Here is a 10,222-nt window from a genome sequence, read left to right on the forward strand (position 1 = left end):
GTGAAGGTATGTCTTTTGAATGCAATCAACACAGATATTTAAAAACTTCAGTGAGAGTACACATTCCCCAAAAGATCTATGGGGACCACATTTCTATAAATAAATTAAATTACAGAAAAATAAACTGAATGAGTTTGCTATTTGGAGGAACCCCTCCAGTAATATAGAAGCAAACCATCATTCCCAAATGTATCTATTATGTAATTTTGATTTTCCTATAACTGCTTCTCACATGGATATGGGTATGATACTAAAACTGAGTCTTGGCCAAGATATGAAAAGTACAATGAATAGAAAGTTACAACAACAGAATATGACAGCACATGTTCTCTGATTATAATGATGATGGTGATGATTTTCATGATTATTTTAATGGCACTGTTAAAGGAAATTGGATTTAGGCTGACTTTTTTACCTAGTGTTGCCACTCATGGAACTCATCCAATGTGAATTCACTCAGTGCCTTTCTTTCTCTAAGTATGGGATTTAGTAGCTCATTTTCCCTTTTTTTTTTTTGGATCATTGTTGGAATCATTTCATTAATGACATGTTCCTGAAGTTGTGCTACATGGTTTTTTTTCCCTTAAAGGTAGCTGATTGTACCTGTGCCTGTCACTCTAAGAGGCACAAGTCCCAGAGACACAGAGACATAAGTGGCAGCTTTCAGTTAAACAACTGCAAAGCTGTATTTAGAGGTTTTCTGCAGCATCATGATGAGAAGAAACAAAAGCCTTTTACAACTGCTATTTTAAAAATACTTACCCCATGGATTTCTTGTCACAGTAGCATTTGTATTTTGATCCCTTCTGTTCAAAGGTAATGTGTGAAGATAAATCCCATATCCAGGAAAGCTGATAAAAATGACATTTGGGATAAATACAATAAGAGCATTTGTCAGTTTCCATGAAGATTTTCCAGGATCTTTATATATGTATGTACATATATAAATTTTTCATGCACATATTTGCATGCATGCATATGCTTGTATATAATATATATACATATATATATATATACATATAATATATGCATATGTTGGGGGAGGAGCTAGGAAGCTGGAACTGATGGATAGGAAGAGTCAGTGGCATAATTAATTTCTGTAATCCATAAAGGTATTATAGAAAAGGTCTTTTTGCCTTTTACAAATTGTAAATTTCGTGAGGAGTTGGGGGTCTGAGTCTGGGAGGACTAGGGAATCTCAGCTGATTAGGAATGCTAGACCCAGCTGTGCTGCAGGGATGCAGCCCTGGGTGTGAAGGAGCAATCACCCTTGAGTATAGAGGCAACAGGATAGGGATGCTGCGAGCTGTGGGCACTTGCTGGAGAATGGAGCTCTTGAGTTGGGGTTCCTGCTCTGACGGGAGAGCTGAAATGAAGAGAGAGGTACCATCCCTCCCACCCCAGGATTGTAACAATAGGGCAGCTCAAAAGAAAGATTGGGGCAGAGTTAAGATAAAAATAGTAATTATGTCATACAAATGAGGTGCAGAGAAAGAACAGACCCAGAGGCATTAGATGGGGGTGGAGAGCTGATAGTTCTGAAAACTTACTCAGAACAGGAATGAGTTAAATAGGCAATATTACACACACACACACACACACACACACACACACACACACACACACACACACACATATATATATATATATACCATGAAGTGTATAGCACTCTCCAAAATCTATAAAGAAATAAAGGGAGAGGGATGAGCAGACAAGAAAGCAAAGGATGTGGAAAGAAAGGAGGTATCTATGGGTGGAGGAAAGTTAAGTAATAGCAAAGCTAGTTCAGGAGCAGAAGTAAAGCAAAGAGTCAACATGAAAGATATATGTGTGTGTATGTAGGGGTGTGTGTGTGTGTATGTATATACATAAATATATCCTTTCTTAACTACTAGCCCGCTTGGGGGTGAGGGGATGAAAAGGGGAGAAAAGAATAAAGTATAAAACATTTGCAGCAGAGAACAAAAGAACAATTTACAAGGAAGTAAAGAAAAGATGAACATTCATGAATATAATTTCTTCTACTAATATTTATACTTTCTTGAGCTGGTAATTTGTCATTATATATTTTGAATCCTCCCTGATGTTCTGCTAGGTACATGACAATGTTCTCTTTTGTTTTGTTTCATTTTGTTTTGTATTCCTTTTCTGTTTTTCTTTTTTCTTATTCTGTTTTTTTTTAAATAAAAAAAATTGTGAAATATACAGCTTTCTCGAGAAGAAGGTCATTCATTGATGTTATTCATGACCCCACCCTAGCCTTCCCTTTCTTCCAGTGGTCACAGGAAAATACCAGTTGCTTGGAGGAATAGATCAAGTAGATCATGGTATCAAGTTCAAGAGCCATCTCCCATTTCCATGATTATGTATTCACCATTTTACAATCCTGTACCACACAGATCCTCTCTTCTCCTTCAAGATATATCTCAAGCACTACTTTCTGTAGGAAAGCTTCTGTGATCTTTCAAATTATCAGTACCCTCCTCTTAAACTACCTTATGTTTAACTAGCTTATTTGTGTTTATTTTCTTTGTATTTGTTTTATATATGCTTATGTAACAGATCATACCTCCTACTGCAAGCTTCTTGAGGGCAGGCAGTGTTTCACTTTGTATTTGTATTCTTAGTACCTAGCAAGATGCCTGGCTTGTAACTTTTATTTATTTTTTTAAAAAGCTTTTTATTTTCAAAACATAATGCCATAGATAATTTTCAGCATTCATCTTTTCAAAACCTTGTGTTTCCATTTTTTTCTTCCTCCCTTTCCCCCACCCTCTCCCTTAGACAGCAAGTAATCCAAGAGATGTCAAACATGGCAGGTACCTTTTAATAAATGCTTGTTGATTGATTGATTGACTATTCACTCCAAAAGGAAATCCTACAACAGATCTCTTCCACTGTTGCTTAATTGGGAATAAAGGAAGGAAAAATGCATTCATTAAATGCTCACTATGTGCCAGGCAGGAATTGTGCTAAGCACTGGGATACAAATACCAGAATAAAAGAAAAGCAGTCCTGACTTCAAGGAGTTTACATTCTGATGAGGGAAAATACAAAAAGGATCTAAGAGTGGAGTTGTTGTTTATCCTCCGTTCTTGGAAGGAAGAGGACCGTGACAAAGGGAAGAGACTTTCAAATAAATTGAATTTAAATGAGGGAGGGCTGTGCAAAGTCACACTCTTTCCTCCAGAGCTATCTGGATCCAGATACAACAAAGATGGCCTGGGATACATTGAAAGATGTTGGCCTTTTTAAGCTAAGGTCTTTTAAGAAGTCTCAGTTTGATTGAGGCAATATCCATATAGTGATTAAGGCAAGGTAAGAAGTCAGGCAGAGAATGGCTTTTTTTTTTAATCTGTTTTTTCTTCCTTTCCTCCCTCCCTCCCTCTTCCTTCCTTCCTTCCTTCCTTTCTTCCTTCCTTTCTTCCTTCCTTCCTTCCTTCTTTCTTTCCTTTCTTCCTTCTTTCCTTTCTTCCTTTCTTCCTTCCTTCCTTTCTTCCTTTCTTTCTTCCTCCCTTTTTTCTTTCCTCCCTCCCTGTTTCCCTTCCTTCTTTGTGTCATTCCACACTTCTGCCTTTCTCTCTCACCCTTCTTCTTTCTTGTAGTCATGATGTTTTAAAGTTCAGAAATCAGAAGCAGATCCAGGAAGAAAATGAAGCTGGCCATTCTGGGCCCCTCAACAAAATAAAGACTCCAAGAAGATCTCACCATTGGGAGAAGGCAGCTGGTCTGTTAGAAGTATATTCCATGGTCAGAAGGCTGCAGAGATAGTTAACTGTTCCATGGAGAGAAAAAAATGAAAAAAAAACAAAACAAAACAACCCCCCCCAAAACACTTGTACTATTGGACACACAGTACAAACAGATGTTATTTTCACATAGATAATAAACCTGAATAAAATCAATTTTTCCATTGATGTGACACAAAATATTCTGTAAGTTACAGTCTCTAAGGAAAACAATAACAAAAACAAACAAACAAAATGTTCCATGATGAGGAATTTCTAGGCACTGAGAGAAGTCCCAGAATAAGATAGCAGCTAAGATATGCTTTTGAAACCCAAAAGTTCTCATTGAGATACTGACAAAATTTGATTATCCTACAACAGGTAAAACCAGTCCCAATCATCTTCAACATATGGGCCAGCACATTTATGAAGTGTCTACTGTTCAGAGCAGCAGGGTGCTACCCATTCAAGGAAATAGTTACCCATTTCCAGGATTCTGTGATATTAATCCAGCCATGTGAGTACACAGCAAAATAATCATTGATCTAAAACAGGGGTATGATAAAGTATACCTGTAAAAGCCCAAATGTAGAAAAAGTCAAATCACTCTCTCTCTTGCTCTCTCTTGCTTTCTAATGCATGACTTCGTTTTTGCTCTCACTTTTGCTTTCTTGCTCTCTTCTGATCTTGGTCTTCTTCCTTCCCTCCCTCTCTCTCCATCTTTTTTTCTTTCTCTGTCTCTCTAACATTATCCATCTATCTCTCTGTATGTCTGTGTATCTATTTGTCAAAATCAGCCATTCATTCTGATTTGAACTAAACTGAAAAATCTCATACAAAATGGAGAGCTTCACTCTTTTTGTTGTTATTCACTTGCATTTTGTTTTCTTACTCATTTACTTTCCTTTTTGATCTGATTTTTATCGTTCAGCAAGAGAATTGTATAAATGTTTATACATATTGGATTTAATATATATTTCAGCATGCACAACATATATGGGATTGCTTGCCATCTAGAGGAGGGGGTAGGGGAAGGAGGGGAAAATCTAAAACACAAGGCTATGAAAAGGTCAATGTTGAAAAATTATCCATGCATATGTTTTGAAAATAAAAAGCTTTTAAAAAATAGAAAGGTAGCTAATCTATTTTTATTTAATATTTATTTATTAAATACTCATTACAAACAGACAAACCACAAGAGTAATATGATACAAGTCCTTGACCTCCTGGAACTTATATTTTCCTGTGCCTTGGAATATCACTAGAGAAAGTTCTTAAAAACTGAATAAAGCCCCCAAAAGTTTTCTTATGAGTTTACTTTTCAAAGACTCCATTTAGCTTGGAGGAGGCAAAAGGAGCCTACATGAAAAGTTAAGAGACTTGACATAAATTCTCATAACCAGTCATATAACCTTGGATAAATCTTTTCATATTGTGCCTCAGTTGTTTGTTTGTTTGTTTTAATCTATAAAGTGCATTGGGCCAGATGACCTTTAAAAGGCTCATCCAGTTCTAGAATTTCAAATTCTACAGAAAGTCAAAGGTGACATGACATTTTAACTCTTCAAAGGCACAGCAGTGAGATTTGAATGATTTAAAATAATTAGGCTGGACCCAGCTGGTTGTTCACAGATAAGTACACCTATTTACATATTCTCAGGTTCATACATATGGACTTTCTCTCTCTCTCTCTCTCTCTCTCTCTCTCTCTCTCTCTCTCTCTCTCTCTCTCTCTCTCTCTCTCACACACACACACACACACACACACACACACACACACACACACACACATATACACACACACATATTTAAATTATAGGTAAAATGGAGTACATTTCAGCAATTTTAGTTGAATGAGGAATGGAGTTTTTATCCAGAATACATGAGGAAAGGTCCTAAAATCTTCTCTAATTATTATGGGAATAGTTTTACATGACTAGAAGCAATCTATTTGATTGACTTTGAGACCTGTTAAAAACCTTAGCTTAAAAAAGTCCAAGATCTCCCATTTCATCCAGAGGCCACTTAATCTCTATCTCTTTCTCTCACTCTCTTTCTTTCTCTCTCTTTCTCTCTAATGCATGGCCTTGTTCTTGCTTTTGCTCTCTTTTGATCTTGGTCTTCTTCCTTCCCTCCCTCTCTCCATCTTTTTTTTTTTTCTCTCTGTCTCTCTAACATTATCTGTCTACCTTTCTGTATGTCTGTGTATCTATTTGTCAATCATTCCAAGTACCTAAAATGCTACTTTCAATATCAGAAATTTAAATAAGAGTTAACAGAGACAAAAAACCACCTCTCTATCCCATAAAGCAATATCCTAAGTTCAGGTAAACCCTAAGAAAAGTAGGATCTTAATGAATTAATTATCATTGATTATTTTACATTCTCCTATTATTTGTAAGAAGTTTACTAGTAAGACAATAGACGGTCCACAATATGGTTACTTTTCTTTATGCTTTGCCTTTTAAGTCTGGTTTCAGGGAATAGGGACAGAGCCCCACATTCGGCTGGTCTAAATGTGAGATTTGTTGATATTATAAAAGTAGTTCTGCAAAGTCATTGTGCTGATGGTTGTATGCTTTTGAAACTTGGACAGTTTACCAGCACCATTCCAGGAAACTGAATCGCTTCCATTTGAATTGTCTTAGAAAGATTTTGAAGATCATCTGGCAGGATAAGGTACCAGACACTGAGGTCCTTTCTCAAACTAAACTGCCAAGTGTTCCAACTCTACTGCAGACAGCACAACTCCATTGGGCTGGCCACATTGTTCAAATGCCAAATGTATTCTTGCCAAAAAAAAATTATTTTGTGAAGAACTCACACAAAACAAGATAGTCATAAAAAATGATACAAAGACAACTCTCAAGGTATCTCTTAAGAACCTCAGAATCAATTTTATGACATGGGAGACACTGGCACAAGACTGCCCAGCATGGAGTATCCTCATCAGAAAAGGTACTAGGTTCTATGAGCAAAACATAATTGAATTAGCCCAAAAGAAATGTGAAATATGCAAAATTAGAGAATCCACCCCAAATGTTCATGGGGACTATTGTGTCTGACCTGTGGAAGAGCATTCTGAGCTCATATTGATCTGATCAGCTATAGTCGGACACCCTGTAACTCAATTCTAACATAGTGATATCATTATGGTCATCTTCAAAAATGAAGGACAACAAGTGGATCTAGTGAGCATTTAAATAATAACTGAGAATACATGTGTCCTGATTGTCACCCATTATTCTGTAGCCCTGTTGTTTATTATAGCCTTGGGAGACACTGCTTAGAACCACAAGCAACATTTAAGTGGGTTGTGGACATTAAGGGTAAGATGACACCTTAAGATAACACCCATTGAGAAAGCAAACTAGTGCTACCTTTGAATATGCTGATCATCAGTGGGTCAATAAGGATAAATACTGGGTTTGTTAAAATTGCTTTGGTATCTTGGTTAGTTTTACCAGTTATTATAAATAATTCTGCCTCTCTTTCCCCCCATCCCTTAACCAGATTATATCACCTGGGCAAAAGCATGGATTTCTCATGGGAAAACAGGGACACTGATACATTGTTGGTGGAATTATGAATACATCCAACCATTCTGGAGAGCAATTTGGAACTATGCTCAAAAAGTTATCCAACTGTGCTTACCCTTTGATCCAGCAATGTTACTACTGGGCTTATATCCCAAAGAGATCTTAAAGGAGGGAAAGGGACCCACGTGTGCAAAAACGTTTGTGGCAGCCCTTTTTGTAGTGGTTAGGAACTGGAAACTGAATAGATACCCATCAATGGGAGAATGGCTGAATAAATTGTGTTATATGAATGTTATGGAATATTATTGTTCTGTAAGAAATGACCAATAGGATGGTTTCAGAGAGGTCTGGAGAGACTTACATGAACTGATGCTGAGTAAAATGAGCAGGACCAGGAGATCATTATAAACAGCAACAACAATACTGTATGAGGATCAATTCTGACGGACATGGCCTTCTTCAACAATGAGATGAACCAAATCAGTTCCAATAGAGCAGTAATGAACTGAACCAGCTACACCCAGCGAAAGAACTCTGGGAGATGACTATGAACCACTACATAGAATTCCCAATCCCTCTAATTTTGTCCACCTGCATTTTGGATTTCCTTCACAGGCTAATTGTACACTGTTTCAAAGTCCGGTTCTTTTTGTACAGCAAAACAACTGTTTGGACATGTATACATATATTGTATTTAACTTATACTTTAACATATTTAACATGTATTGTCAACCTGCCATTTGGGGGGGGGAGGAGGAGAAAAGTTGGAACAAAAGGTTTTGCAATTGTTAATGCTGCAAAATTGCCCATGCATATATCTTATAAATAAAAATCTATAATTAAAAAAAAAGAAAAGAAAAAAAGCATGGATTTCTCATATAAAGTATATTTCCTCACATTCATATTATCCAAAGGATTAAGCTTCAAAATTATGAAAAACAAACATGTTCTCAAATAAGAGAAAGGAGAAAAAAATCTTTACCACACTCCTTTGCAGATATGTGATGTTCTTTGGTACAATACATCACATAGATTTTCAGACTTTCTTGATGTATTGATAGATTTTGCTATTTTTTCTCTTTTTCTTTCTTTAAAAATGTTATTTGTTATGTGAAATAGCTCTCTTGGAGAAGAAAATATACCTGGAAAAATCTTGATGATTAAAAATAAAATATATCAAAAAATTTTAAAGTCCTGAATCTTAGTCCCAAAATCCTTTTAGGTCCAATAAAAAACTGTGATAATAAGGCAGGTTGGCAGGATGCATAGGAGAGAACCATGATTTCCCTGGGTGACAGATGATATAGTTAATTTCAGCATTAACTACCATTTATTGTTTCAAAAAGTTTGTAGAATCCTGAATAATCCTTATTCCCCCCCTCTACTTCCATTTCAATTAATGGAACTAGAACTCTAAACAAGTAGAATTTAATATTCCAGATTGTTCATTTCATATATGATATAGATGAATTACCACAGACCATCGAATGGGTGATGGAGGGAGGGTGGGGAGGTGATGATAGAGCATTGGGAAGGAATTATAACTTGAATCAGAATTTTGGACTCTCCCTAATTCACATTCTTCTAGAGTCCCCCTCTTTTTGAATAGCTGGCGTCACTGGGACTGCCTACGTAATGACAGAAGAAGGGAGTAAAGCAATAAATCCTATCAGTCTTATGGCATGTGGGTGAGTTAACTACAGTATAGACTGCCAAATCTTGATGCATTCAGATATGGGAAATCAGTTCAAGCAGAACAGTTGGCCCTTCTCCATCTGTTCACGGTCCCCATTTGACTCATCTCTGCTCTGTAAACACTCTCAGACTTGTTAACAAGTTGAACAAATTTTGAAACTCCATAAACCAAGGTCAGAAGTTACCTTGGGAGATACATCAGAGAACATATAAATTTGACTTACCGTGAGAAACATTTTCACCCACTATGAATCTTATGAGGACTCAAATTTCTCATGTATACAAAAAGATGAAAATTAAGATCAGAAGGACTTTGGCAAACAGAATTGGAGGAGGTAAAATTTCATGTCCCCAAAATAGAGAGACTGTCGGCATTCTTTCAGGTGCATGATAAGGAAAACAAATGTTCACAAAGGTAACGAAGTGGGGAAAAAAAGCAATTATAGACATTCCAAAGGAAACATAATTGAAGATCTCTGTGATTCATAATTGAAGAACTAAGGGCTTTTTCTATTTCCACTACCCCCGTTTCTATAAGAATTCACTAGCAATTGTCACTTCTAATTTTCTATGAAACTCAAAATTAGACTTTACTTTTCTGTAGACTTTAACAATTTGTATCATCTTCTCATAGATCTTATCTCACTTTATCTTCCTTCTAAGATAGAAAATGAAGATATTATTATTCCTGTTATAGATGAAAAAAACAGAGGCTTAGGGGAAGAATTCAAACCCAGGACCTCTGAGTTCTGGTCTCACAGTTTTCCCTTGGGACCATAATATTCCCTGGCAGATGCTATGAGATTGATACTGTTGATCATCCTCTTGAAGGGATATATATAATCTATTTATATATATCTATATCTATATACATATATATCTAGATAGATATATATAAATAGATATAGATATATATATCTATATCTATTTATATATATCTCTATATATACTTATCTATCTATCTATACATATGTATAGTATAGATATATAGATTTATATATATATTCCAATCTAATGACTAGTTTTGACTGACTTAACTAGACAACTTAATCAAAACAGTCCAGCCAACATTTGCTCATCCCTAAAATTGTAGACATAGCAGACTAAAAGCCATTGAAATTCTAATGATTTTTAGAAGTTGGCAAGGATGTATAAAGTCATGAGTCTCAGAACAAGAAGAGAGAGAGCCCAGAGAACTTTTACTCTGCCCATGAGTTGCTATTTGAACTTGGTTAAGAATCTAACCTTTGAAAAAATGAG

The sequence above is a fragment of the Sminthopsis crassicaudata genome, chromosome 3 (genome assembly GCF_048593235.1).
Source record: "Sminthopsis crassicaudata isolate SCR6 chromosome 3, ASM4859323v1, whole genome shotgun sequence".
NCBI classification, from domain to species: Eukaryota; Metazoa; Chordata; class Mammalia; order Dasyuromorphia; family Dasyuridae; genus Sminthopsis; species Sminthopsis crassicaudata.